Source organism: Cupressus sempervirens, chromosome 7 (genome assembly GCF_028749045.1).
Source record: "Cupressus sempervirens isolate cs-2001-9-10 chromosome 7, ASM2874904v1, whole genome shotgun sequence".
Classification (NCBI taxonomy): domain Eukaryota; kingdom Viridiplantae; phylum Streptophyta; class Pinopsida; order Cupressales; family Cupressaceae; genus Cupressus; species Cupressus sempervirens.
In genome coordinates this window covers 784,792,922-784,808,833 of record NC_143124.1, presented here as the reverse complement: position 1 = coordinate 784,808,833, position 15,912 = coordinate 784,792,922, and the positions used below count along the sequence as shown (strand labels likewise).

Sequence of the window (15,912 nt, the reverse complement as noted above, 5' to 3'; positions counted from 1 at the left end):
AAGATACGTAATGTAGTGAATTAGAAAGAAGTTTAGATGTTATAACTTATTGATGAGAGCTTACTATCTATGGAGATTTTGTCTTCAATCCCCTTAGCTCCACTACCTTTCCTTTTGATTGAAATCACATGAATAATTCTTGGAAGTTCATCTTAATTGTTCCCAATGTAGTAAGCCATTGTACCCCCAAAACAATATCCGCTGCAACCATGGATATCACATACATTGATGTATCAAGTTGATAATCTCCCATGGATAATTTGATGGTATTACACTTCCCTGAAAAACTAACTGTGCCCTCATCTGCAATCAAAACCTAAAACTCTGGGGCTAGATGTATAAAACAATTTAGAAGAGTTGTCAACTTTTTGTTTATGAAATTATGAATACTACCTGATTCAATCAACACTATTACTTTATGTTTCTTTAAGAAACCCACTACCTTGAGAGTTTGTGGTGCACTGAAACTTAAAAGTGCATGGCAAGAAATGATTGGTTGAGAATCATGTGATTCCTCACCTAACTCCCTATCCTCCTTTGATATGGGCTCATCCTCTTCTTCCTCATTTGGACCTTCAATATAGAACAATTTATTTTCACTACATTTATGTCCTCGACTATATTTTATATCACAATTGAAACACAACCCTTTTGCTATTTTCTCCTCAATTTGTTATGGAGTCAACCTAGTAGGTTGAGGAAGAGAAGGTGTTGAATATCCTTTTTCTCTTTTCATTTTAGCCCCTTGCTTTCTAGGAATCAAGAACTTGCCAATATAAAAGACTCATTTACTAAGATGGGACAAAACATGTGTACCTCATGTTGAATATGATCCTTGAGACCACCCAATAATAAATCATTCAAGTTCTCCTCTTTAATTGTATCCACTCTTAAGCATAGATTTTGGAATTTTTGAATATAACCCTTAACTGATCATGTTTGTTGAAGCTTAGCAGGTTGGTTAAAGAATTTTTCTGTCATAGTATTATTATATTGTGCTTGGAGTTCTTCTATTAAAATTGACCATGATATAGTGAGACTCTTTTTCCTCCTATGAGTACAAAGCCAAAAATACCAAATGAATTGATTTGGTTCTAGATATAAGAAAGCCATTGTGAGCTTTTGTCCATATGGGATTTGATGTACTTCAAAAAAAAATCTTCATTTGATTTATCCATATTAGAGGACCCTTGCCATCAAATTTTTCCATATCCACCTTTGGAAGAAAATTACTAGATTCTATAGGATTAATAAAATTTGTGTCATTATTAGTTGACTTGAAGGTTTCACCTTGATTTCTCAAGAGCTCCTTCCTTGTTTCATTCATATAGGTGCTTAACATTCTTTGTATATCTTATATATCTCCTCGTAGGTCACACATATTCCTCTTAACCTCTTTCTTGAACTTACTAAGTTCCTCATTGGAATTACTATCCTCTATTGCTTCCCACTCTTGACCAGGGGATTTCCCCGGTTTGGTAGCATATATTTTTCCTCTTGTTGAAGGCCCCATCATGATGGAAACTAATATTTCACATAAATGAAATTTAAATTCTCTCATTTATTTATTTATATTTTACTATGACTTACTAGGGCCAAGATACCCTTTATTTCGAAAAAAAAATCCAGATTTTTTTTTAGCAATTTCTCTCCCTTGAGAGAGAATTTTCTTAATTTTGCAATATCTTGCTTATTTTTTCTTCAATTTCTCCAAGCTTTGAAATTTAGGCTCCTCTAGATGTATTCAAAAACCCAATACAAGTTATACTCCAATTCGACAGGATGTGAGAGATATGAAGATCTCAATAAATTGTAGAAATAGTAATTCTACAATAATTTGCTTCAATTCCTCTAAATTTTGGACTATAGATACTTCAATATGGTCTTCAAAAACCATTTAAAAATCTTTGAAAATTCGCTAAAATTTGAAAGTTATGCTCTTCCCAAAATTGCCCCAATGTTGAGAAAAAATCTTGCCTCTATGGTGCCAAGATCATGCTCTGATACCAATTGTATTGAAATAAATTACACAATAGAAGAAATAATATGAAATATTATGTAAATACTTGATAATAATTGAGATTAATAAGCCACTTTGAGGGGGAAACCTCCAAATATCTCCAATGATCTAACACACTTCACAATATGATGATGAAATAAGACTCACAACCTCCTATATACCTAATTATGCTTATTGAATATACACAACGATACATAACACCTAGGCCGACCTACCTACCTAAATAATAATATAATAATGATAACATGACTTGATTCACCAAGATAGGGTGGATATAAATGATAAGGTAAACAAGGGGTAAGTGCACCAAGTTGTGGTGCCAAAAAGATGACACCTCTTTTTCTCATTCTAGTTTTGCAAAGCGCGCACATGCTATAGTGCGTACGCGCTATAGTGTGTATGCATTAAAGCGCGTGCGCACTTTTCAAAAAAAAATTTACAAAGCGCGTACGCACTATTTAAAAGTAAATTTAAAACACTTTAAATATAGCATGCACGCACTATAGGGTGCACACGCTATTTAAAGCTTTACATTCTACCAAGCCTAATGTTTGGCTTTGCCTTGGGGATCCAACCCAAAGCTTTGGAGTCTATAAACTGGTCTGAGACGTGTTTTTCTACAAACATACAAAAAATGATTAATTTTTCTTGTGTGCTCTCCTTCCAGTTTCCTCGTGGTTGACCATTGATAAAATCAGGTTACATGACATTGTAGGTCTCTATGTTAGCTACACAACCATTTAATTTATTTTTTATTTGAACTATTTCAAGCCTTTCATCTATAATTTCTTTTGAATGTATGTTCATTTTTTGTCAAAAACCAACATGTACTAATTGGGCTGTAGATTTTAGCTCGTTCATCGAATTTTGCAACAACTTAGTTTTTTAGAAACTAGACTCCATTCTACACACTTTGAAAAAAAGAAGTTTTGATTTTAAATTAGTTTTCAATCATTTCTGGGGGAGCACATAGATATTTCATGTTTTTGAGATGTGTCTGATTAAAAAATTCATAAAAAAAAATACACATTATAAAATAACCCAAAAAATCTGGGATAGACTACACAGTGTTAGGTAACTTTTGACTAGAGCGATTAAAGAGTTTCAAAAAAAAAGTTAAAATTTTAGGGGGGCCACACCTTGTACTATGTTATGTTTTTCTGGAATAAACAGTACCACTTTTTGTGGCCCCCTTTTTTAAGGACCTAAAACTAAACCATTTTGAAAAAAAATTAGTAGTTTAGAAACTAGATTCAGAGGATTATGACTTTTATTTTGAGCATAACTATCTTCAAATTCTTGTTGAAGTCCATAAATTGTTGATTTCAGGAAAAAGGTGTCCACTTATACCCCCCTTTTGGCACCACAACTTGGTGCACTTACTCCAAGGGTCTTCGTAGCTATGATGATATGGAGGAGTGAACAATTAAATGAGTTTTGGATTTTTGTTTTATTGCTAGATAATTTGTAAATTTAATCGTCAGATGGGATGGCAATTTTCTTTTGTAAATTGAAAGCGTAATCTTGGGAGGTAGTTGATACTCCTTAATGTATTTATGATACGCTTTTAATGGTGCTCAAAAATGCAATTTTGGAAACTATACTGATGTAATTAAAAGGGATGATGTCAGGTTTTCTTACTGATTCTTTCCAAGTTAACCTATTTTCAATCATATTTATATATAAATATTATAGTGGCTTGCCACTTTTTCCTTTAAAAAAATTACTTAATTTAAAAGGATTAAGATAGTCGCAAGTTGACTATTCATAACCCTATATACACCAATATTAAGGGTGTAGCACATTTACTGTGAAGAACTCAAATAGAAACCAAGAGTATGGAGATGAATTTGCTAAAAGGGTTTTCTCTTTCATTTTCCATAAAAATTAATTTCACTGCTTTTTATTTAATTTGAGAAGTCTTATGACAGTGAGTGTAGTTTAATCTTATGACAATTGAGGAACTTGGTTTCCCATAATGTTTTTGCAAAATGATTAGAACTTTAATGCAAGATGCCAAAGTAGTGGTAGAAGTCAATGAAGTCAAATTAGATAAAGTTGACCTCACCAAGTTTTTCAAAACAAAGTTGTCCCCTTTCTCTTTCCCTAATTATGATGCAATGCATGCACTAGCTATTAAGACACAACTTCCTATCCTCAGAAGTCAAAAGTATCTCCTTTCCCAACAAAGAAGAGTTGCCTAATATTCAATTCACAAATGAAATTACAATACTTCTCTCTCTAAAGAAGCATAATAGTGAATCCTTGATGCATAATATGGAGACCTTCTGAATGCCCATTCCCATAACTAGTTAAATAAGTATCCTATAGTATGGGACAAACTGAATCATTCAATAAGATATTTCAACACATCCCATTTTGTTAGCCCTAATATGAAAGAGATGTGGTTGTGGATTCATGATAAAATAGATAAGAAACTTTTAAAAAAAAACGTACAATATCTTTTGCTAGTACAGGAAGAATTCAATTTTGTTAGAGAATATTATCTTGCTATAACATAAATGCCCATTCCTCCATTTGGTTCTTTTGCTAGTATCAATTCAATCATATTTTTAAATGAGTGAGAAATTATCTTTGCGTTAATGTAAAAGTAAATAAATAGAAGCATGTAGTGAAATAGGTCTGATGCACTATGAGTAAGGTTTGGGGGGGCGGGGGGGGGGGGGGAGTGGGTGGGTGTTTGGGTTTGATAGATCTAAGAGTGCAAGGAATTTTTTCTTGTAGAAAAATGGATTTTTAAGCTCTTCAAGGAAAGGAGCCATGGAAATATCCATCTAGAGGAATCTTAAGTATAGAGGTAATCTTCTAGAACTTTGATACAGATATTCAACCACAAGTTGGGCTAGTAATGACATCAAATCCTTTAGTGATATTTTGTAAAGGGTGCATTGTCTCATGGAATGATATCTAGCCCACCTTTACCATCTTCACTTATCAATGAAGATCTAATTCCATCCATATGTATGATTTAACCCATTTCATGTTGATTGCCTTTTCTTTTCGAAAAAATTCATTTCTTACTCCTACTCTGATCTCAATTGTAATCTTAAATTTATCCAATCATATAATCCAAATAATATTTCAAAATATCAATAAAACTAAATCCTTAAACAAAATATTTTTAGAATAGAATAGAATATGCTTAAACTTAAAATTACTATAGAACAGAATATCCTTAAACAAAATAGGTAGTCAAATTAAAAATTAAAATAATAATAATAAACTCTCGTACTCTAACATGTGGATAAAATTTATCTGAATCACGTCAGAGGGTCTGCTATTATCCATGTGCTTCACGTCGTACAAATATTTTTATTTGTATGAGAAATTTATAAGCAAACCAAACCTAGTATGTAAAATTTCACATATTTCTGGGTGTCTGCATGGGCTAAACTAAGAATGAAAATGATGATTATGCCACTTCTCCTGGTACTCTCTCTCTCTCTCTCTCTCTCTCTCTCTCTCTCTCTCTCTCTCTCTCTCTCTCTGATGATTACTCTTCTTCTTCTACCCATCTGGCAAAGTTTGTCATCTCTCTTGATCCATGGATCCCTCAGTGATTGGTCTCCTAATCACACCTTCACAAATGGATGATTTGAGTAATGAAGAAGCGCCATGTCTAATACTTCTACTTTTTATTATTTTTGGTTAATAAAATTGATTTTCTTCCTTGCCTTTTTTCTCCACGACCAATAGAAAATCAGATAATTGGCTTTTTTAAGATTCAAAAAATACAAACAAATTTAGAAATTATGGAAAAACTCATATGTTTCAAAAATAATCTAAAACTATTGGTCAAATTAATTGGTCTTATTGCACTTAATGAATATAGTAAAAACTAATAAATTATTAAGACACATAATGTATTGAATTAGAAAGAGGTTTAGATGTTATAACTTATTCAATAATATTTCTAAATAGTAAATTAAAATTAATAGCTAGAAATTAAACCTACACGTTACAAATTAAAAATGGCATGTCTCTGCATATGCTTTTCTTTTTGTACTAATTTTAAAAACCAAACCAGAAAAGCAGAGCCGTTACGTTTTTGTGCTTTAACGAGCTGATTTCAAAAATTTAAAAGAGCCGTTACGTTTTTGTGCTTAACGAGCTGATTTCAAAAATTAAAGAGAGCCGTTGATAAAGCAGCCATATGGGATGAGTATAAATTTAACTTCTCCTTCACCTATTCTCATCTTTGTGTTTGTTGTCTCCTGTTCTGTTCATGTTTCTCTTCTGAAATTTTATTTGCATTGTCTTTTCTCCTTTAATTTGTTGTGTGTTTGTGCTCTGTTCTTTCTGGGCATGGCCATGCCTCTCTTGTGTTTGTCTTTGTAATGTGTTTATTGCGTTTTTCTTCTAAGTTTTTGTTTGCGTTTTGTGATGTTATGTGTTTTTTCTTCTTCTTTGGTGTGAACTGTGTAATGGGTGAGGAAAGAGATCGGCGAGACTCTCCTTGAAGAACATTCAAAGCCCAGGTATGCGCTGAACTTCACTTCTGTTTGTTTGTTTGTGGATTCGAACATTTGACTGATTATAATACTTTTACTGTGAATGTTTCAGAACTCTGGTGGGGAATTATCTGGTAGCGTTTTCAATACTCCGGATGACTGGGAAGAGAAGCAATTACTCTTATAGCGTTAAAAACACTGGTATGTGTTCATTCCAAGTTTTACGGTTCCAAACATTCTGACTCCAGAAATATAAAGTTTCTGTAGCTTTCCTAGTACAAATCCATTCTCTTGTAATGTATATATTGTTGCTTTGCATGAAATGTGATTTATAGACAAAATGCTTCTAGCGCATTTTCTTTTATTTTCTTCACGTCATGCTTCCTGCCCTCTGTGTAGTTTATAGGGATTCCCCAGCTTTTTTGTGAATTATAATATAGTCATGCATGCATATATAGTGAGTGCATATAAACAATGAACATAGATTAGCTGACTTGGGAGGTATTGTTACTATTGTAAAGGGTTTATAATTGGATTTATTTGAATTAAGGAGGCTCCATAGCTGTTTACTTTTTAGCCTTTTCTGCTTGAATGTTTTCATTGCTGTCAATCTTTCTTTGTTTAATTTTCCAGACGGTTTGCGTCAAATCATCAGAATGTGCAATGTTCAACTGCACCATTTTATTAGTTTTCGCTCTGTTTCATTAGGGTTTTTCATTTGAACCGTTATGGGTTGCTTTTGTTGGATTATTTTGTTATTATTGGCCTCAGGCTTTTGTTGGATTATTTCGTTATATAGATCAGAAATATATGTTTGTTCTCAGACGCTTGAAATCTACTGGAAGTCCATTTTGAGGTCGACAATTATCAATAAATAAATAGACAAGACTCGTGAACTGTTTGACAGAATGCCTCAAATAGATGTGTCTTGCTTGCTTCCTCCTCCGACTTTGTTTGCAATTTCTTCTGCCACATCAGCATACATTATTCCCTCTCTGTCTCCTGACGATCACTTTGACTCGATACATTATTCCTTATCTCTTACATTGTGAACTACATTTCTTTTAGATGAACAGCAATACTGTATCATCTCTGCGTCGATTTCTTTTGATTTGTATTATTGCCATCGTTATCTTGGGATGGAAAATTCCATTAAGAAAAACTCTAAGCAAAACTTTATAGAGATACATAGGGATAATTTATCTTGCCTCTGGATCATGAAGTCTCCACATGTCCGAAGTCTTTTTTGTCAGACATTATGCATTGGAAATTTTCTGTTCTCATTTATTGGGATCGATACATGTTAATATAATTTTCTGTTCACACAATCTTATAAGTGGCTATACAAGAGTTTCATGGTTTTCAGATGGAGCTGCCACAATTTCAGACCGTACCTTAATCAACTCCCTTGGATATCTTTTCATCTCTTTTTTTGTCAGCTTGATATCTTCCAATCAAGGATTACACATAGGAGGCCCTTCCTACATTAGAGGAAGTCGAGTATTATTGTCATGAAATAATACTACTCTAGCAAAATAATCGACTCTTCGGCATCAGAATGTATTTGGGATAGATTCAGAAGCTTAGAATAATCCTTAGTAAGCTTAGAATAAACACATCGAGGAAGGGCAGTTACAACATTTTCTTGATTCTGCAATACAAGCCCTATTCTCCATAGCACATTTAGACATCCATAAGGGCCACAATTATTCTCTTTCATGATATGAAGTGAGGTGGTCTTTTGCTCCACCCAGTGTAGCAGATCGGCAACAATAAAAACTGCCCAATAACATATCTTGTACCATAAATAATGAAAATAGTTGCTTCCTTTATTGGCTTTTCAATGCATATAAATTAGAAGATTTTCTGTGTTACAGTGTAATACTTTATCCACACTTCATAAAACTAATAAACAGCTAACTCAAATACTCTAGTATAATTTAGCATTAATTTTCATGCTGACATCATTTCAAATAATTGATAAACATAACTACACATATTGTGATTTAAAAAACTAACAGGCAGAATGACTTTAGGTACTGTTACCAGCCACACATGGCTTCATCAAACATTTTTTCAAACTAAGAAAAGAAAATATGTTTCATCTGAAACTAGAAATGGGATAGACACATATAGAGGAAAGTACTGAATAGCTATAAATATCATAAATTGCCAGTAGACGAGGGAAATAGAGGAAAACAATTGGGAACTCCTGTAGGGTTTTTTGTTATTGCAATTTCTCATGAAAAACTTGATACAAATTTAGCATGTTTTGAGTTTGGGTAGTGTAGAGCTCCCCACAGTCCATTATTTAAGATAAACTGTGACCAGATCAACACCCTTCTATCTCCTGAAGGTTGGTAGAAGCTGCAAGCTGAGAATCTCAAAAGCACAAGGGCTGACAAAATAAGAGACCAAAGAATACATCTCTAGAAGTGTTAGAGATGGTTACAGTCGGAATTTTAAAAATACATCATACTTAATGTCAGAATTTTAAAATTGGATACAAGAGAATTCATTTGTAGCTTTCTGGGTGTACAATTTTTGTTTACGAAAAATTGGCACCTAGGTTTTGAGTCAATGGAGGAGTTGCCCTCAGCTCCAGTATGATTTGAATTCATTACTTCCGGATAAATTTTAGAATGAGTGCAATTTAAATTGAGAATTCTAAGAGTCAATGTCTTTGTCTATCCAAAATTACCTTGGGAAAGGGATTTACTACATATGGCACCATTTATGTTGTCTTAGAGCCAAATCAAACTCTGTCAAAACCATTAATTAACAGAATGTTTGAAGGGTCCTGCAAATCAAATGAATTTGTTGTCTTTTGATGTCGTTTTTGTCATGGCCATTTTTTCAGAGATTATCCCATAGCTCCAAGGTAGGAAATAACAAGCCAAGATGAGAGAAATAGCTTCCAAAAGCCAAAAGAAGTATTCTATTAAAAAAAGGAAAGCAAGTAAAGTAGGAAATATAGCTCAAGTCAAACAATATATTTAGCAAGAATGGGATACAACATTATTTAGCAAGAATGGGATACAACATTGTTGGTAGTCTAAGACCAACTAGTTTCTTTAGTCAATTGGTATCTGCATAAACGGTGTTACTTTATTTAGATACTCCTTTTAAAACCCTTTTTGCCTACGCAAAGACAAGATGATTAACACTGGTGCCAAGAGGACATATATTGAAATATATTTTTTATTTTTGGGATATTGCAATGTAAAATGTTATAGTCATACATAGATATATGGTTAGGGACAAAGTTACCATTATAGTTAATGTTAACCTTAGGGATAGAATTAGGGTTAGGGTTAGCATTAGGGTTAGGGTTGGAGTTAGGGTTAGGGTTTGAGCTATGGTTAAGGTTAGGGATAGAGTTATGGTTATGGTTATTGTTAGAGTTATGGTTAAGGTTTAGATTAGAGTTATGTTTATGGTTAAGGTTAGGGTTAGAGTTATGGTTATGGTTATGATTAGGGTTAGTGTTAGGGTTATAGTAAGGCTAAGGTTAGGGTTAGGGTTAAGGTTTGAGTCAAGGTTAAGGTTAGAGTTTAAAGGGTCAGGGTTTGAGTTAGGATCAAAATTAAGGTTAGGGTTAAGGTTAGAGTCCAATTATGGTAGAGTCAAATCCAAAGTTAGAGTTATGCTCATGGTTAAGGCTAGGGTTAGACTTATGCTTATAGTTAGGGTTAGGGATAGGGTTAGAATCCAATTATGGTAGAGTTAGAATTAGGGTTAGAGTTAGGGGTAGAGTTATGCTTATGGTTAATGTTAGGTTTAGAGTAATGCTCATGTTTAAGGTTAGGGTTAGGGTTATAGTGGGGATAGGGTTAGGGTTAGGGTTTGAGTCAAATATATCTTTTAATTTAATATAAGGAATTTAATTTAGATATTTTTTTTTTTTTTGGGATATTGTAATGTAAAATGTTATAGTCATACATAGATATATGGTTAGGGACAAAGTTAGGGTAAGGGTTTGAGCTAGGGTTAAGGTTAGGGTTAGGGTTCGATTCTAATTATGGTAGAGTTAGATTTATGGTTAGAGTTAGGGGTAGGGTTAAGGTTAAGGTTAGTGTTAGGATTAGAATTAGGGTTAAGATGAGGATTAGAGTTAGGGTTAGGGTTAGGGTTAGGGCTAGGGTCAGGTTTAGGGTTAGAGTATGAGTTAGTGTTAGAGTTTGAGTTAGGGTTAGGGTTATAGTTTGAGTTAGGGGTAGACAGAGCATTATAATTTGGGTTAGGATTAGGGTTAGGTTTAGGGTTTGAGTTTGAGTTATGGTTAGAGTTAGGGTTAGAGCTAAAGCTAGAGCTAGAGTTAGAGTTAGGATTAGAATTAGGGTTAGGTTTAGTGTTTGAGTTACCAATAGAGTTAATTTTATAGTTGGGTTAATGTTAGAGTTAGGGTTAGGGTTAGAGTTTTGAGTCAGGGTTAAGGTTAGAGTTAGGGTTAGGGTTAAAATTAAAATCCAATTATGGTAGAGTTAGATTTACAGTTAGAGTTATGGGTAGGGGTAGGGTTACGCTTACAGTTACGGTTTGAGTTAGATTTAGGGTTAGGGTTAGGGTTAGGGTTAGGTTTATATTTAGAGTTAGGGTTATATATATAGAGAGAGTTATATCAATGTTAAGGTTAGGGTAAGGGGATTGAGTCAGGGTTAAGGTTAGAGTTAGGGTTAGGGTTAGGGTTTTAGTCAGGATTAAAGTTAGGGTTAGGGTTAGAGTCTAATTATGGTAGAGTTAGATTTACAACAAGAGTTAGATTTAGGGTTAGAGTTAGGGGTAGGGTTAGGGTTAGGGTTAGAGATAGGGGTAGACAAAGGGTTAGGCTTAGGCTTAGGGTTAGGGTTAGGGTCAAGGTTAGGGTTAGGTTTAGGGTTAGAATATGAGTTAGGGTTAGAGTTTGAGTTATAGTTAGGGCTACAGTTTGAGTTAGGGGTAGACAGAGTATTAGAATTCTAGCTAGGATTAGGGTTAGGTTTCGGGTTACGATTATGGTTACGGTTAAGGTTAGAGTTAGGTTTAGGGTTACAATTATAGTTAGGGTTAAAGTCCAATTATGGTACAATTAGATTTAGGGTTACAGTTAGTGGTAGGGATAGGGTTACAGTTATAGTTAGGGTTAGGATTAGGGTTAGAGTTAGAGGAAGGGTTATATTTAGGAGTTTTCTTATGGTCACAGTTATAGTTAGGAGGGGAGTAAGGGTTGGGATTTTAGATTATATTTATTATTATATAAGATGCCCTATATAATAATATGTATATTCTCACGCTCATGGATAAGGTTGGGGAAAGAAGTAGGACCATGGTTATTAGTGTTACATTTAGAATTTCATTTAGGAGGGCATTGTTGGCTATTTTTTCCCCTTTTCAACCCATCACTAATGTCTGATCTGAGAGACCTTAAATGGGATAGGTTCTTTGCAGAGGGTTAACATCACTAAAGTTGGCGGCTAACATTTTGTGTTGGCTCGATTTCTTCATTGACCAAGCTGGATCATTTTTTCTTGGTCAAGTTGATTCATGCTGCGAGATTCGACAACTCTTGTTTCTTCACGAGCTATCTTCCCACCTTCCCAAAAGTGCAAGATGTTGCCATACGTTCCCATTCTAACATTTCTTTATACGCTAGTGTCTTCGAAACACTCTAAAGCTTAGAATTGCACAAGATGCTGCCATGCATCTCCATTCTGATGCATCGTCATGCTACCTTGTTTCTTCAATTCTCTGAAGCCCAGAATTGCATCATGCTACCATGCATTGCCTTTCCAACATTTCCTCACTCCACAATGCTTTCATGAGTCTCTAAGACCCAAAATTGTGCCACATGGAGGGAGTTCGCACCTTTTGTGCTATCTGCTTCGTTCATTGGGAGGAATCTCTTTAATACATCTTAGTCGTCCATTGGAAATAAAGCCGATCTTGATCGACGAATGTGACTTAATCCTTCATTGGGAGGATTTTCCTCGTTGCATCTTAGTCATCCTTTTTGAGGGGAGAATCTACATCGACAACTGCGACTTAATCCTTCATTGGTGAGGATTCACGATGCATCTATGCCGTCTATTTCGAGAGGAAGACCTTCATCGATGACCATCATTCATTTTTGGGGAAACCAAATTCTCCCCTATGGTCAACCTTGCATTTTTTGTGGGAGGTTAACACATCATGTTATCCCTTTTCACAGTTTTTTGCCAGCGACATGAAAGTCTTTCCTCTTCTTTCCACATGTCTCCATTCTAGCGCATCCTTATGCTGCATTGTTTCTTCAATGCTCTAAAGCCCAGAATTGTGTCATGCTACCACATGTCACCTTTCTGACATTTCCTCACTCTGTAGTGCTTTCGCGAGGCTCCAAGACCCAGAATTGTGCCACGTAGCGGGGGTCCCCACCTTTCGTGCTATGGTTACAATTTAGATTTTAGGGTTATGGTTAGAATCAAGGTCAATTCTAGAGTTTATAGAATATTTAGAGTTAAGATTAGGGATTAAATATACATGAGGGTTAGCATTGGGTTGTATGATAGTTACAGTTAGGATTATAGTTAGATATATCATTTAGATTAGGTTTTAGTCAGGGTTTAATTAGACTTAAGATTAGGGTGAGGATCAAGGTGAAGTCTATATTAGGGTTCATATCATGGTAGGATTGAAACTAATGTTAGGGTTAACATTGAAATTATGATTAGGGGTAAGGTGAAGATTTATATTTGGTCATGATTGTGGTTTGTGCTAGGATTAGGGTCTAAGCTATGATTAATTTTATGATTGTACCTTTAGGGTTAGGGTTTTGTTTAAGTTTATGATTATGGTTACAACTATGGTTTATGGTTCAAGTTTAAAGTTAGGAATGTGATTAGGATCAGGGATTAGTAAATTTTTTAAGAGTTTGGTTATAGGTTTACACCATGGTTAGGACCCTGATTTAGAGTTTAATATCATGGTTATCCCTATATTTAGGTTTAGGATTTTGATCAATATTTTGGAGTTTTTTTTTACATTATGGTTAAGGGTTAGATTTTAGGGTTAGGACTATAACCAATATTAGTGTGTAGGTTTTTGGTTTGGATTATGGTTTGGGCTGAGATTTTCATTATGATTAGAGTTTAGAATATCAATAGGGATATGTTTTAGTGTTATAATTATAGTTTAATGTTGGATTATAGTTAGATTGTACATCATTGTTGGGGCTAGGGCTAAGGTAGGGGTTGTTGTTAGGGTTAACTAAGGATGACAATTAGGATGGTTTATGTTTTCAAGTAGAAAAAAAAACTCACATTGATTGAAAAACAAAGAAATTATACTTCAAAAATATTTTTCTATGTCATAATAGATTCATTTATTTTAATTATTCTATTAGTTAATTAGTTGTTTGATGTTTCAAAGTAAACATGGCTTATTTTATTTAAATTTAAATAATATTATTGTTTTGAACTGAATTTAGCTTAATTATTAATGATCATATTTATATTTCTAATATTAACTCCAATTTGATCAAAGACCAAATATATTTTTGGTATTTTTGTAAACGAGCTTGCATAAGACTTCCCTATTTCAAAGTTAATAAAATATCATTTCTATTGTCTTAGATTTGAGAGTAAATATATTAAATAAGTAATAATAAATGAACATTATGATTAATATATTCCTAAAATAAAAATATATTACTTAAAAACTTTTTACTTTAAATGAATAAAGTACTCATTTACTTGTAAATTTTAAAAATAGAAATTAATCTACATATATATAAAATATTTATTCTTTTTCCTATTTGTATACAAATTAATTAAAATCTAAACTTTAAACTACATAAATATTTTTAAAATATATATCCATCAATAATTAGTTTAGAATAAAGTAAAATCTAAAAATTAAACACATATAGAATCTTTTTAACTTCTAGATACATGTTTTTCTAATTTATTTCTACAAACATGCAACTGATATTTCTATTATCCATCTTTTTCCATTCTAAAAAAATCTAGATGTAAATAGAATTTTTTTAGATGCATGCAATCTTTCTAATTTTTTCTACATACATATATTAACATTTCTATTTTATATTTTGTTTTTACATTATGGTTATTTCAATCAAAATATCTAGATGTAAATAGAATTCTTTTCAAAAAATCTAGATGTATATAGAATTGTTTTAATTTTTTACATACATAAAATCTTTCTAATTTTTTTCTACATACATAAAAGAATATTTTCTATTTTCTATTTTTTATTTTCTATTTTTAAAAAAAAGCTATCTTAAAGATTGATAAAAAAATTGATTGCATATGCATTCTTTATTTTGTGCACTAAATGCATTAATTTTTTTCATTTATCTAATGGTTTTGAACGAACTTTGTCTCATCTTGGCATTGCATCTTCCAAAGATGAGTAAGCAATATCAAGATATAAAATATCAAAGTTGAAAATATTAAAATGAATGACTAAAATATCAAATGCTCAAGATGCAAGGCAAAAATAAACTGTGTTGAAGTGTATTTTATTGATTAAATGATGACTTTTATATTGAATTACTAAATTACCAAATCTACCCACCCCATTGTAAAACTTAATTGCTCTATTTCAAACGTGATTAAATTAAAAATAGAAAATCTACACAACATAGATCTGTTCTGTATAATGTAGATTTTAAAACTATGTAAAAGATTTGTTGTTCTGCATAATACTATAATACATGATCAAGAGGACAAGATCATCCTCATCGCACCATCAGATTGTTATTACTGAAATAAGACTTTAAATTGAAAGCACATCCATACGATGAAGATTTCACAAGAATGCCGCCTGAAAAATTTGAATCTATTAATAATCTCCTCAAAATATTTCGGATCGCAGGGAATTGTGAGAATTCTGGTAACATAATCAAAGCCGAACTCTTCCTCCGCCATGTGCAGTAGATCTTTAAACACAGGCTGCTTCAAATAATCCACCGGAATAACAAACTGCCACCCCTCACAATCCTCTTTTGTAGCATAAATCGCCAAGTGACCTCACGGAACAGAATTTTCTGGCCGCCGTTTCCACTGGAGATCCTCTTTTACGGTGTAATCCGCCATGAGAGCTCGCGGAACAAAACTTTTAGATCTGTGCCTTTCAATCTGCTTCTCCTCCTGCTCCTCCTGGTCGAATGAGCAGCGGTGCAGCTTAAATGAAAGCGCATTCTTGAGGCTTCCAAGCTTCTGTAACTTCTTTGTGATTTGCTTGATCTTCTCAAGGCTTTGGCTTCTCTCCATCGCTGATCTACAAAGCTCTGAGAATATTTGTGATCTACGAGGGTTTTTGTGATGGAGGAAAGGAGGAGTTAAAAAGGGGTATGAGGAGCCTTGTTTTATAACTTCTAAGAGGCTCCTCATATCCCCCCATAGACGTCTCTTCACATTCCACAAATTTGTTTCAAATTCT

General features: G+C 33.3%; 1 long non-coding RNA gene across 1 annotated transcript; it reads left to right on the top strand.

Moving 5' to 3' along the window:
* Positions 1–6,249: 6,249 nt before the first annotated feature.
* LOC149549692 (uncharacterized) lies at positions 6,250–15,529 on the top strand. The gene is made up of 3 exons (XR_016354482.1): positions 6,250–6,519; positions 6,605–6,693; positions 15,346–15,529. It is a non-coding gene; the product is annotated as an uncharacterized LOC149549692 (long non-coding RNA).
* The last annotated feature ends 383 nt before the right edge of the window (positions 15,530–15,912 follow it).